This window comes from Phyllobates terribilis, unplaced genomic scaffold (genome assembly GCF_046119375.1).
Source record: "Phyllobates terribilis strain yellow unplaced genomic scaffold, ASM4611937v1 Scaffold_11__3_contigs__length_659146591, whole genome shotgun sequence".
In the NCBI taxonomy this organism is placed as follows: Eukaryota; Metazoa; Chordata; class Amphibia; order Anura; family Dendrobatidae; genus Phyllobates; species Phyllobates terribilis.
Genome location: NW_027362771.1, coordinates 93,924,643 through 93,939,669, shown reverse-complemented (window position 1 = coordinate 93,939,669; position 15,027 = coordinate 93,924,643).

Sequence of the window (15,027 nt, the reverse complement as noted above, 5' to 3'; positions counted from 1 at the left end):
CTCTGCTCGGTTCCCATCCATTGTTTTTTTGTGCAAACAACTCCAGAGTTGTGAATTAGTTAACCACCAAAATGAGTGGAAAAAGGCCTGCTGCTGGTGGAAAGGGGAATAGGCGTGTTGGGAAGGGGAAAAAAGGTTGTGTCCGTGGGGTAGGTGTTAAAGCAACAGTAACATCTGCAGAAGAAAGACCATCTTCCAGCCAAACTAAAATGTCTACTTCTTTTAGCGGACAATGTGATAAGATCCCTTTCTTACGGCCACGCCAATCGCTACAAATTCCAGGTGAGGCACAAAAACAGCAGGTGCTTCAACGGATATCAAGTGCTCCTTTAAGTGGGCTCTCCTCCACATCAACTTCAACATCACAAATACTCCAGTCCTCAAAGGTGTCACCCCAATCGCACTTGCTTCCTCACAGCTCCCAAATCTCCAGCTGCCCGTCTGAGTATGAGGTAGAACAGATGGTTGAGTCTGCAGAGCTGTTTACTCATACTATAGCCTGGGAATCAGAGGTCGACTCCAGCGCTTCTGTGAATCCAGACGAGGAAATGATCTGCACTGATGCCCAGAATCTTTATGAGTCGGATCCAGGACCAGACGCAGAAGGTTCTGACCATAATGTAGACCCTCATTCCCAAACTGTAACTCCTGTTGGTGGAGACAATGAGGAAGATGATGATGAGACTCAAATACCTGATTGGAGCGACAACTTTAGTTTTTTGTCAGGGCAGGAACAGGTTGGCTCTGAGGACGACGGGTGTGATAACGCACAGGGTGATGATGATGAGGTTGGAGATCCCACTTACTGTCAACCCACAGTCAGCCAAGAGATGAGGTCAGCAGAGGAGGTGGAGGAAGATGCTAGTGACGACGAGGTCAGGTTGCGCCTTCCTGGACAGAGACGTAGTACTGGAAGCACGTCAACAACTGCATCCTCAAACACAACTCTGCCTCTCACCACAAGTCGTGGTGGCTCTTCAGGTCGCATGGGTGCTAAGCCTTGCTTAGCCTGGGCATTTTTTCAGATCGATAAAGATGACCCAACTCGTGTTATCTGTAACATTTGTCAGCAAAAGCTAAGTAGAGGCCAAAAAATACATAGTTTGAGTACTTCATGCATGAACCGGCACATGGACATGAAGCATAAGTTGCAGTGGGAAGCTCAGTGTGCTACAATGCGGCCTAGCCGGCCGGGCCAACCACCGTCTGCCATATCTTGTGCATCCGCGGCCTCTTCATCCTCTGTGACTGGGGGGACAGCAGTCACACCTGTTTTGGGGCGCAGACCTGCCACCTCTTTACCCGCAACAGCCAGCGTGATTGGCAGGTCATCATTTTCTTTGGAGGTGGTAACACCAGCTGGTGTTGAGCGCTGTCCGACATCGATAGCACCACCTTTGGATCAAGGCAACCTAACATGTCCGCCTGCATCTTCCTCACAGACCGGCAGTTTGCCGGGGACACCCTTATCAACCCCGTCTAAGCACAATAGCCAGCCCTCGGTCCCTCAGATGTGGACAAGTAAAAGACCATTTCCTCCTAGCCATGAGAAAGCTAAGAGGTTGAATTTCACCATCTGCAAGCTCTTGGCTACAGAAATGCTGCCTTTCCGCCTGGTGGACACAGATGATTTTCGAGACCTTATGTCCGTCGCAGTGCCCCAGTACCAGATGCCCAGTCGGCACTACTTCTCAAAGAAAGGTGTGCCTGCGCTCCACCAGCATGTTGCACACAACATCACCGCTTCTTTGAGAAACTCTGTGTGTGACAGGGTGCATTTCACCACAGACACTTGGACGAGTAGGCATGGACAGGGGCGTTACATGTCACTGACTGGGCACTGGGTAACTATGGTGGCAGCAGGACAAGGGGCTGCTGTCTAAGTCTTGCCGTCCCCACGAGTTGTGCGTCAATCCTCTTTATGTCAAAGTTCCTCCACTGCTTCTGCCTCCTCAACCTCCTCTCGGTCTTCCACCTGCACCCAAAGCCTGTCTGGTCATGCCACAAGCTTTCTAACTGCGCAGAAGGGATCCTGCACACCTCCTTACTATGCTGGCAGTAGGGCTCAACGTCATCAGGCGGTTTTTACTTTGAAATGTCTGGGAAATGTGAGTCACACAGCTGAGGAGTTGTGGTCAGCTCTGGAGAACCAATTTCATGAATGGTTGTCTCCACTGGACCTGAAACCAGGGAAGGCCGTGTGCGACAATGCTGCAAACCTGGGTGCGGCCCTTCGCCGGGGCAATGTCACACACGTGCCTTGTATGGCTCACGTGTTGAACCTGGTTGTCCAGCAATTTTTAGCCCACTATCCCAGACTAGATGGCCTTCTGCAGAGGGCACGGTCGCTGTGTGCTCACTTCCGCCGTTCGCATCCCGCAGCTCAGCGACTTACATCTCTACAGAAGTCGTTGGGCCTGCCACTTCACCGGCTAAAATGCGATGTGCCTACCCGGTGGAATTCAACTCTGCACATGTTGCAGCGACTGTGGCAGCACCGACAAGCCCTGGTGCAATACGTTCTGACGTATAGCCTGGGCCAACGAGATCCAGAGGTGGGGCAAATCACGCTGGAGGAGTGGTCTCAGATCAGGGACCTATGCACCCTTCTGCACAGTTTTGAAATGGCGACGAAGATGTTTAGTGCTGACGATGCCATTATCAGCATGACTATTCCGGTGATTTACATGCTGGAGCACATGTTAAACAGAATTCGGAGTCAGGTGGTGGCACAAGAGGAGGTGGAGGAAGTAGAGGAGGAGGAGTTGTATGCGGAAGGGCTAACATCTGCAAGGTCCAGACGGTCGGCAGCACCAAGGCGGCAGGCATGTGAGGGTGGGGGAGATGGTTTTACCAGGGCGCATGGTAGCAGCCAAACTAGTGAGGAAGGTGCAGGAGCCCAGGAAGAAGTGGAGGACAAACTGATGGAAGACTCATCAGATGAGGGAGACCTTGATCACATTTCTGTTGTGCGAGGTTGGGGGGAGAGGACAGAGGAAGGAAGCATGATTGTTACCTCGCCACCAACACAACAGGGACTTGGTGCTCCTGGATGCGCAACACACATGAGTGCCTTCTTGCTGCACTACCTGCAACATGACCCTCGAATTGTGAGAATTAGAAATAATCCTGACTACTGGGTTGCCACACTGTTAGATCCCCGGTACAAAAGTAAATTTGCAGAAATTATTCCTGCCATAGAAAGGGATGCACGCATGCAGGAGTATCAGCAGAGACTGTTGCAGAATCTTACATGTGCTTTTCCAAAAAACACCAGTGGTGCACGTAGTGAATCTCACAGTTCCAACTTGCCAACCGTGGGACCGTCAAGTGTTCAGCACTCAAACCATAACAGAACCACAGTATCTGCTGGTAACATCAATTTTGCGCAATCATTTCACCACTTTTTTAGCCCATCCTTTGCAAGGCCACAGGAGACAAGAAGTCTGACACATAGTCAACGCCTAGAGACGATGGTACAGGAGTATCTCCAAGTAAACATTGAAGCCATGACTGTGTCATTGGACCCTTGCTCTTTTTGGGCTTCCAATCTGGATAAATGGCCAGAGCTAGCCACTTACGCCTTGAAGATCTTGTCATGCCCCGCAGCCAGCGTTCTGTCTGAACGTGTGTTCAGCGCTGCTGGTGGTGTGCTGACAGATAAGCGCACGCGGCTCTCCACTGATAATGTAGACAGACTCACGTTCATAAAGATGAACAAATCATGGATCCGAAACGACTTTTCTACCCCTGTGTCATCCTGGGGAGAGTAAAAGCTTGATGATTGGTTAAAATCACCCTACCAACCGTTTTAAGCTTTCAAATTACTAATCATGTTTATCTGCATCTTGGCTGGAAAATAATTTGGGCTTTGTAGCAGTGTGCAGCACTGATACTATTAGGCCATCTATACTAAGCTCCACCATATTTAATATTAATAATAATTTTTAGCTGCATCTAGCCCGGAAAATAATTTTGGGGCTCCGAGATGCGCAAGACACATAAGTGCCTTCTTGCTGCACTACCTGCAACATGACCCTCATATTGTCAGAATTCGAAGTAATCATGACTACTGGGTTGCCACACTCTTAGATCCGCCAAACTTTTCGATCAACCTTTTCATTTTAATAAAGACCAAAAAAATGGTCATTTTTGAAATTATAAGCATTAGCAGGTTATTAGAAACTGAAATCAAACAGTTTTCAACTCAAAACTTTATTCTAGGTGATGTTACATTTTCACATAGGACCCCTTGTTCGAAAGGAGCTTCTGAACTCTCTCGTCCATTGAATTTGTCAGGTTTTGGATGGTTTCTGCTTCATTTGTTTTGCATGAGGACAGAATACCCTCCCAGAGCTGTTGCTTAGATGTGAACTGCCTCCCGCCATCATAGACACTCCTTTTGATGATGCTCCAGAGGTTCTGAATGGGGTAGAGGTCAGGGGAGCATGGGGGTCACACCATAAGTTTGTCCCCTTTTATGCCCATATCAGCCAGAGATGCAGATGTTTTATGTGCAGCATGAGATGGTGCATTATCATGCAAAAAAATGATCTTGCTGTGAAATACACGGTTCTTCTTCTTGAACCATGGCAGGAAGTGCTGTTTGAGAAAATCCACATACATTATGGAGTTCATCTTTAGCGCCTTCAGGGATCCTAAAGGGGCCGACAATCTCTCTCCCCATGATTCCAGCCCAAAACATTACTCCACCTCCTCCTTGTTGGCGCTATAGCCGTGTTTGCGTGGGGTGTCCATCAACCAGCAATCCTCCACTCCATCCATCTGGACCATCGAGCATTGCACGGCACTCATCCGTGAACAAAACAGTTTTGAAATCAGTCTTCATGTAATGTTTGGCCCACTGGAGCCGTTTCTGCTTGTGTGAAGTGGATAGAGGAGGTCGACAGGATGGCGTATGCACAGCTGCAAACCTCTGAAGGACCCTGCATCTTGTTGTTCGGGGGACGTTGGAGGCACCAGCAGCTTCAAAAACTTGTCTGCTGCTATGACAAGGCTTTTCGCCGCTGCTCTTTTAACCTGACGTAATTGCTTGTAGGAAAGAGTCCTCAATTTGTCCTTATCAGCACGCACACGTGTGTACTGTGAATCAGCTACATACTTCTTGATTGCCAAGACACTTCATCCTGATCATCGCACAATGTTGATTGTAGTCATGCCTTGACCTAATCACTCCACAATTTGTTGCTTCTCAGCATCCGACACATCCTTTTTCTTTCCCATTTTGGCAGAAAATGTAGGCTGCTTAATAATGTGAGACAGCCTTCTTAAGTAGTCTTGCCTTTCATTGGACACACCTGCCAAACTAATTAGCACAGGTGTCTGCAATTGCTTACAGTGATATAAAGAGCCCTGACACACATCACCATCAATGAGTTTAACTGACAAACAAACAAATTCTTCCCTTATCACTCCTAAACACTTTTTGCATAATAATTTGGAACACAGTGTACATGTGCTTTTCCACAAAACACCAGTGGTTCACGTAGTGAATCTTACAGTTCAAACTTGCCAACCGTGGTCTGTATGGAGTTGTTCAATAAAGGGCCCAAAATTAAGATAACATAGATGGGAGAGGTCTCTATGAATAGGAATTCCTAAGTATTTGATACCCTGTGAGGGCCAGGCAAAGGGAAAGTTGGACTGGATGGACTCCTATATGGATTTGGGGAGGGAGACATCGAGGGCCTCAAACTTCGCTGCATTGATTTTAAAATTTGACCATGTAACAAAGTGATCTATTTCAGCCATAACAGCATGGATGGATATATGTGATTGAGTGATATATACTAGGACATCATCAGCAAATAGAGAGCACTTGTACTCGGTGCCTCCCACCTCAATCCACCTAATATTGGGGTTATGGCGAATTGATGAGAGCAGGTGCTCCATCACTAGGATGTATAAGAGAGGGGACAGAGAACATCCCTGCCTTGTCCCATTGGTGATTGTGAAAGGTGATGAAAATGTTCTGACGCGCCCCCTGGGCCTTGGGACACCCGGAGCCGGACCCTTTTTGGTGGATGCTGGTGGTTGTAGTCTCCGTGGCGGCGACCCGGTTCCGTGGCTCAGGGCGGTCAAACCAGTGGCGGAACTATTTATGTGGTTTTGATGTTTAAATGTCCGACTACGCCACCCGTGGATTGAGGTCAGAGTGAACCGCCGCTCCAGGGCAGACCGCTGAGGCTGGTGTTGTGGGTGCAGCAGAGCGTAGCATAACTCCCCACGGGAGGAGTATAGCCTCAGGGCAGTGTATGCGGAGGATGGGGGTGATGGTGCAGGGCAGCAGCTGTAACGACACGGAGTCAGTGATGCAGTCCAGGGCCTTTACTCACAGTTCTTATTATCCAGACCACGTCTGCAGGTAACGGCTGCCCACGTCGTACTGTGCTCACCAGGTGAGGGGCTCAGACAACTCCCAGATAACTTTGGAGCGCTTCACAGGACCCCCTTTGTGTGTCCTTTGTCTGGCCTTTCTTACCAACCCTTCTGTCCGGCTGCCTCGGGCCTCCTCTTGGTAAACTTGGCGCCAGTTTCCCTGACCCTATGTGGTGCCTTCCTAGCGGGTGTAGCGAGGGGCTGCGCCACATAAAATGTCACAGCCTCCGGTTTCTAGCTGAGGGTCGTTTCCTGCCTCCACTAGTTTCGGGGACCGGTCTCCCCCTTTGGCCTGACCCCTCCACGCAGGTGGATTCGGGCGTGCGGTGGCGACTCGCCCGTCCTCACCCCTGGGATCCCTTCATTCCTCGTTCCTGGAGCCTTCTCCGCTCCTCTTCCTTCCTTCTCCCTCTTCCAGGCCTGGGCCTCTGTTACTAGGCCCGCCTCCGGAGCAGAGCTCATGCAGAGCCCCTGCTCCCTGCCACTTCTGCTCAGACTTCTCTGCACTGAACTAAGATGGTGCCCACCTTTTATACTCCCTTCTCAATGCACCCAGGAACTGCTTCCTCTCTGCTCCTGCACTACAGGGTTCCCCTTCCTCAGTGTTCCCTCCCCCCACTCCAGCCAGGGACAGGGACTGTCGTGCCCATCTCAGGGGCATATTGGTCGCCCTGCCCCACGGCAATGTGGTGTAATGCATGCAGGTGTCGGGTCCTGATCCACACTCCATCCTTACCTGAGAGTGAGATATCACACCTCTGGGTGAGGTGCAATACCTCTGTAGCAACCGAGCCCTCAGGGTAATACAGTTCCATTTATCTTCAGCCTAGGTGACGTATTGCGATACAGGGCCGTGATTTTGGCTATAAAAGGGTCCCCTAGACCCCTACCCCAAGCTTTTTAAGAGAATCATATATGGCGTGCCAGGAGACTCTATGGAATGCTTTCTCAGCATCCAACGAGAGTATCTAATTACAAATTTTTAACTGCATCTAGCCCAGGAAATACTTTGTGCCTAGTAGCAGTGTCTGCTAGTCAGCGGATTATCCCGGCTGTTAAGCAAGCTACACCACCTGTAGTTTTGACACTTAATTTTTTCAAAGGAAATGCTTCGGGACCACGGGATACTCAGTGAAGAGGATCAGGAGGCACCCCAAGGCATAGGGGCTGGGACTGGCAGTAGGATGCCTTGCGGTGGACAGCCGAGCTCGATCCTTATAAAAGCTTTTTAACTGCAGCAGCTTTAGTGGACGCTACTGGAGCTGGAATTACGCGGCTGCTGGCATGAGACTTGCCCTCCAATAGATCCTTGTAAATGGATTTAAAGTGTATTCATTCAAATTAGAGAGACAATTTAAATTAAAAAGCTTAGAGCTGCCTCCACCACAGGGGGGCTCGCTCGACCCACCAGCGGACAGGCACCAGTATTGGGAGAGGGGGGCTGGCCGTCAGGGTTCACCGCGGCTCTGGCACAAACCCGGCGACACGGAGGTGGCACGGGCAGGAGCGGACTGAACGTGTCGGCTTCTAACTTTTTGGATTTTAGAAGGGCATGACATGCCTATATCTGTGTCTCCCCCTCCTTTTACTCCTCCACCTCTTTTCTTTTCGCATGACTATATGTACTTGTCACTTTTCCATGTGTTAATTGTGTCTTCAGAGCAGTTTGTCAGCTTTTGGACACCTTTGAAGGTGTTTTCTATGTGTTTCTATGTGTTTTTGTTTGCCTGCCATTGGTTTTAACGGTGTTCGAAGGTGTTCGACGAACAGTTCGACGAACAGTTCGGCGAACACACGGGTGTTCGACGAACCGAACCGATCTCGAACACTACGGGGGTGGCTCAACACTAGTCACAATTGGCTTCTGGCAAACATATTAATGGGGATGAAGTAAAAGGTGTAATGGAATATGTGTCACTCTGCTCAGTTAAAGCAGGATGATGTTACCTCTGATAGCAACACCTTTAGTTTAAGTCAGTCTTCTGCTCAGTTTACCTTCTCCATGGCTTTAATTTCAATTCCATCAATAACACCTGTATCTGTATTGACCTCTAGTACCCTAATCCACAGTACCCAGGGGGCTGAGGAAGATACTTAGCCAGAACAACTTTTTCCAGTTGATGTATTGGAAGAAAAGAACAGTAAGCATGTGTACTCAAATGTGGCCAAAAGAGACAATCATTTAGCTGTGTTGCTGCCTCTGTGAGCCATGGTGATAGGGGCACTAACAGTGGTAGTGATACTCTAAGTCAGGAACATTCTTCAGTGGCAATCAGGTGGGGAAGGAGGGGGAAAGAGGAGTTCTGGATATTTTCCACACAGAAGTAATGGTCAGTCAGATGATGGATCATGATGACGATGATGATTCTGTGTTTCACAAGACCTGGGAACCAGATAGGGGTGCAGACGAGTTCATGTCATCAGGGGATGGTGTTGGCCTTGGCAATACATAGCAGAGGCATTGTGCTGCTTAAAGATCCTCTGCTTATTTTGCAGTTGGGTATGGAGCAGGTGATTTTCAGCATGCTGTTGGTGGAAGAGGCTAAAGAGCACATGAAAGCTTTTATCACATAGGAGGTGAGTAATATGTGAGGATGTCTGTGGTATGGAAGGTTTTTTGTACATTTCCAACAGGCTCTGCAGGAAGAAAATAAGCCACAAAATTTCTAGACTCACATAAGCTTGGAACTACAACTGTCTATTAGCACATAAAGCAACATCACATGCTTATTTTGGAAAAGCAAGATAACCAGCAATCAGAGAAAGCCTCAAGTTGCCCTTTTTCCCCTACTTTACAGACATGTCTTTCTGTCAGCCTGGGCACATTCTCAAGTAATTCCTGGTCAATGTCATCATCACCATCTTTGTAATCTACCACTATTATTTATCGTACTTTGACTACTTCATCTCCTCCTTCTCCATCGCACTGGCAGATATCTATCCCTAATTACCTGTCAAGGAAACAGACCTATGCTCCCAGTCATCTGCTTCTGTGTCAACTAAACTCTCACCTAGTCAAGTTTCTGGTGATGTAGTTGCTGCCATACCACCTTGTGGAGTTGGTTGCCTTTTGAGAAATTATGTGTGCATTCAACTTTGCTAGAAGATGCCCAGCTACAATTATTTTTCATAGAAAGGGCTGCCTGCTCTGTGCTCCCAACTGAAGTCGAATGTAGGCTTCTCCCTTGATTTGTGTTACAGCTCCAAAGTGCACTGCACATGGGGCAGCAACCGTGGGCAGGGACAATACATGAGTTTCAAGGCTCACTAGATGAATGTTCAAATTGGCAGCATTGCACCACCAGTACTGGGAAAGGTGACGATGCCTCCAAGGCTGGGAGCTACAACTGCTTCTGTCTCCTTGTGCATCTCATCTGCATCCTGAACAGACATGACTCTATCCAATAGCAACAGGCACAGCGTTGACTCCATGAACTGCCTTCATTTTTTTCGTTCATTCATGCAATGTAATGTGCTGCCAAGCAGTTTTACAGCTTGAGAGCACTAGCGGCAAAAGAAACAAAGCACATTATTTACTGTTGTGCATCAAGCACTAAATCTTACACTGGATTGCTCCCCTTCAACTGTGAGCTAGGCATTTTTTGAGTGACAATGCCTGGAACATTCTGGTTGCTTTTGCAGTGATGGGCTATAGCATTCAAGAGTCACATTGGAGCATCTGGGTTTCTTTGAAATTCGGTAGTGGCAACTGATAAGGGATGCGTGTTGCATACTGTACTGCAGCCGTTCGAAGAGGCTACAGTACATGTCAGTAGAGATTACTGTGTCATCAAATATATCACTACCCTCATATTTATCTTGGAATAAAAACTCACCAGAATTCAACAGGGAATGGAGAAAGTACGAAATCTTGAGCATGTTCATCGACGATCTGTGGTTGTTGAGTACCCTCAAGGTCCTTTTTACATGCAGAAAGATGTGGAACAGGAGGAAGAAAAGGAAGAAGAAGAAAAAGAGGAGGAGCAGCAGCAGGTGGATATGGAAAGGGACATTGAGTTAACACAGCCACAAACAGACGACAAGGCAAACAATCAGTAAAAAATAACGACCAAAGGTGTGCTGAAAGTGAACCAATTGGGCCTTCAGTCATGCTGGCAAGTATGACAATCTGTATGCTGGAATGCTTGTGGCATGACAGGCATAACAAAGATTTAAGCAAGGGGATGACTCTTGGTAGCCCTACATTTAGAGCTTTGCTATAAAAGCCAAATGGGGAAACTTTGTACAGTTTCTGAAAGGGACTATACATTGTCAAATCACCAATATAAGCTGATTTCTTTGCTCAGCAACTTTTGACATAGCAGATGCCTGCCTACCACACAACTGACCAGGTGACCCTTCTTTGCTCCACTCAGAGCCAAGCCTCCCGTCATCTGTAACAATGCTAGAGCTAGAACAAGTAGCCAAGGCAGTTGCAACAACTACTGTATATTTGACATGATAACCCACATACTTAATCTGCTTCTGCACCAAACAAAAATATGTCAGCAATCAGAGATGCACTGGCAAAATAACCACTTTCAGTCATAACCCAACTCTGAATTTTGTTTGACAGATACCTAATCCCTTGGACTTCTGTCTCAGTAGATTGGAACTGTGGAAAGAACTTGGCCAGTTTGCTATGGTCATAGAGTCTGTCCAGCCTCTAGTGTACTATCAGAGAAGCGACTCAGCAAGGTGGTGGCTTGGTCACACGTAAGTAGACCAGGTTATCCAAGCAAGCATGGAAAACTTAACATTTGTTAAAATGAATCAAGCATGGATCAGCACCCTATTTCATTCACCCAGATCAACCCTAATGTCAGCCTGTCTAACTGTCCATTGCTTCATGCACTGTTTTGTTGTTGCCAGTGCTAATGGCCCATAAATTGCATCTACTCTTTTCTTATTATGTCATTTACATTGCAGGGTTGCGCTGGAACTGACAGTGCTGACCCTACACTAGCAGAGATGTTCTTGCCTGCCCCCTCATATTTTTATACCATGCAGCTTAGATAGCTATGCCAGCCACACATCTCCTGCTTGCCCATTGATTTATAGTACTATACAGGACTTGTGGCACCCCAGGGGTCCAGTTGCCACAGTGGCATTGCCTCCCTCACAAGGGGTGATTCCATGCCTGGAAGCAAGGAGGGGTCCCCTAATCAGGTTTACCAGCAAACAACACTTTCCTGGCTCCAGACCAGAAAGGGGAGCTCCTCCCCTTAGCAACTGCAATCTGGAGGCGGGGTTAGTAAGAGTAGGTAAGAGTAGTTGAGAGGAGCTGAATACAGGACAGCGACGAGGAAGGACCTGAGGAAGGGAGCTGTGTGCAAGCTCACCCCAGAGGAGAGAAGCACAGAAGAACCGGACACCGGAGTCCGAGGTTGTTGGGCACTGAAGGCCCAGCATCAGAAACCAGAGGGCAGGAGACTGCAGGTCTCCTGGCCCCATCAGACGCCCGGCGACACAGCAGCACCATAGGGCCCAGCACTGCCACGTGGGAAGGACACATAAGGAAGGCCCGAGCTGCCTGCCATATGGGTGAGGAACAGACGTTTTACTCAGGGATGAGGGCCGCAGCATAGCTACAAGCAGCAGGGCCAAAGAGATTAGCGCAGAGGGAAGGCCTACAACTTCACCTGGCGAGGTGGATCCCCAACTTGCTCCCAGGCCGCCCGGACCTCTACTACCACCTAGTGCCCATTCCCCGGTCTGCTTAACAAACTGCAAGTAAAGACAAGAGGAAACCTCCATTAAGTTGTGGACTGGTCATTATCTGCGCCATCACCTGCACTACACCGCACCAGCAACATCTACCTCATAGTATCACTATATCCTGCCCCAGTGCTAAGCTCTGCCTGTGGAGAGATGAACCAACTCTGCTGCATCACCATCAGCTCCAGAGGAACTGCACCGCAGCAGCGGTCCCATATAGCCGCATACCACAGGTGGCGTCACGAACATTATCTCTATAAAAACTTTATTCCCCTTTTACTTTTCCCCTTTTATTGACCACCCTGGGTCACGGACCGGATCACTGCCACCGTGACATCCCCCAGCATCGACCGGCCCGGCTACCAAGTACCCCACGGCCCAGGGGGCACGTCAACTTGGCGTCACGAACAGCATAAACATAACCGGGTACTGTGTGCCATAGACTTTTCTGAACTGTATCATCACGTCATTTGCCATCAGCCGAGGGGAAACAGGAGGCCCCCAACCGGAACTGCCGGGTAAGAGATCCCTCTTGCCTGCAGTGCAGCATACTGGTACGTCAGCAGAAACCAAGGACCTGGCTGAGGTTCACTAGGGGGGAGGAAGATGCCCAACCTGGGAGAGGATTCAGTCACGGGCGCGGCCGCCGCCACTGTAATGCCGTTATCAATGCCATATATACCAGGGGCGGTGTAATTGCCCCAGCACTCAGGGGAGTCGCACACCCTGAGTGAATTTGGGGAGAGACTGCGCAGTTTGTTTCAAGTGTACCCCCTGTGTGAGGAGCAAAAAGTCAGCATCCTCATAGGCCAGCTAATCGGTGCAGCCCAAAGAGAGGTGAAGTCCTGGCCGGGCAGGGACAAAAGCACTGATAAGGAAATACTGGCCCGGTTAAAGGATACCTTTGACACCCGCACAGCAGCAGAGATTAAAATGAAGTTCTATGGGTGCAAACAAAGGGTGCAGGACAGTGTACGGGACTATGCTCTAAACCTGCAGGAGGCACTGTGGGCCATTAAACAGGTAGACCCTGACAGTGTGCGAGACGAAGACAGATTGCTAACTGAACAGTTTATTGAGGGGCTCCTATCTAGCGCTCACCGGACACAGCTGCGCATTATGGCTCTGCAAAACCCTGATCTGGCAATTTAAAGACCGGGCCGTCCGGTTGCTGCGAGAATCAACCCCAAGTGGCACTGCACCTCTCCGGCGCCCAGCTATCACATACCACAAGGAGGTGGCGTCCTTTTCCCCAGCACCTGTGAAGGCTGACGTGCAGACCCTAGATAATGACCCCTCTGCAGACCTACGCCTTCAGGTCCAGGAGCTGACCAAAAGTGTGGCTACACTAACCAAAACTGTGCAGGCCATGCAAGTGTCCCCAAAAGAAAGAATCCAGATGGCTTCCAGTCCAGATGACGTCCCGTGGCGACGGCAGAAAAGAATTCCACCAACCAGCGGGAGGAACAGCAATCGCTTCCACCAGGATGGACAACCCATCTGTCAAAAGGCGGAGCACCTTGCAAGATTCTGCAATTTAAAAGAGCAACCCGTGGGGCAGAGGGCCAACCCCCAGGAGTAAGATAACCACTCCCACAAAGTTGGCGAGACAAGTACATGGGAGGACGACCAGTCCTTCCTGTCGTGCTTGATGGCATCCCAATGAACACATTGCTGGACACTGGTTCCCAGGTGACAACGATGCCATATATCCTTTTCAAACGATACTGGACTGATTCGACATTACCCGCAGTCCAGATGAACATATTAACATCTTTGCCAGCAATGGTCAGCCCTTGCCTCAGGTGGGGTATAAAGAGGTGACCATAAAGGTTGGCCAAGTAGAATTGCTATTGCAAAGAATGATTATTGTTGATATTGATCTCCGAGAAAGTCATCCTATGATAACTATAGGCTCCAATGTGATAGAGAATTGTCTTGGGGAAATTATTGATTTGTTGCAAAAAGTCGCAGAGACTGCCAGTTCCAGTCAGCAGCGAGTTCTGCAGAAGGAGATCAGAGCCCTGATGCAAAGACAACAGGTAGAGCTGTCTGGAGGAGAAATTGGCAGTGTCAGAATGAGTGATCCATTGCCCATTGCAATGCCCCCTAGGAGTGAAATGTTAATATGGTGTCGGGCAGCAATAGGTCTCAGGGGTCAAGATTATCAGGCCCTGGCAGAACCCGTGTACTCTGATAGTAAGCCCACCATCTTGACAGCCAGGGATGTAGTCGATGTCCGCAAGGGGATAGTACCGATACGCATCCTGAATTGTGGGGAGAAAGAGGTCCATTTACCCCGGTATGCTACCCTTGCTAAGCTGTTCACTGTCAGTAACAACACAATAAAGGCAGTGGAACCCTTCCTCTGTCCAAACATGTGGAGGATAATGGCTCCAAGGGGCAGATGGAGTATTGGTGTCAGAAGTTACAGTTGGTCACTGACTCCACCCTTTGCACAAAAAGCAAGGAGTGTACTGGGTGGTCCAAGAATATGAGCAATTCCTTAGCAAACACCCACTAGACTTTGGGCAGGTAAAAGGGGTCCAACATCATATCCCCACAGGAGATCATCCGCCCATTAAAGAGAGGTACCGGCGTGTACCCCCAGCTCACTACCAATGTGCCAAGGGAATGTTACGGGAGATGAAGGTGGCAGGGGTGATCAGAGATAGTTATAGCCCCTGGGCAGCTCTATTAGTCCTCGTTAGAAAGAAAGATGGTACAATGAGGATGTGTGTTGATTACAGGCAGATTAACCGCATTACACATAAGGACGCCTACGCTTTACCCAGAATTGAGGAATCATTAGCTGCACTAAGATCCGCTAACTATTTCTCCACTTTGGATCTCACCAGTGGGTATTGGCAGGTTCCCGTGGCAGAGGCAGGCAGAGAAAAGACCGCGTTT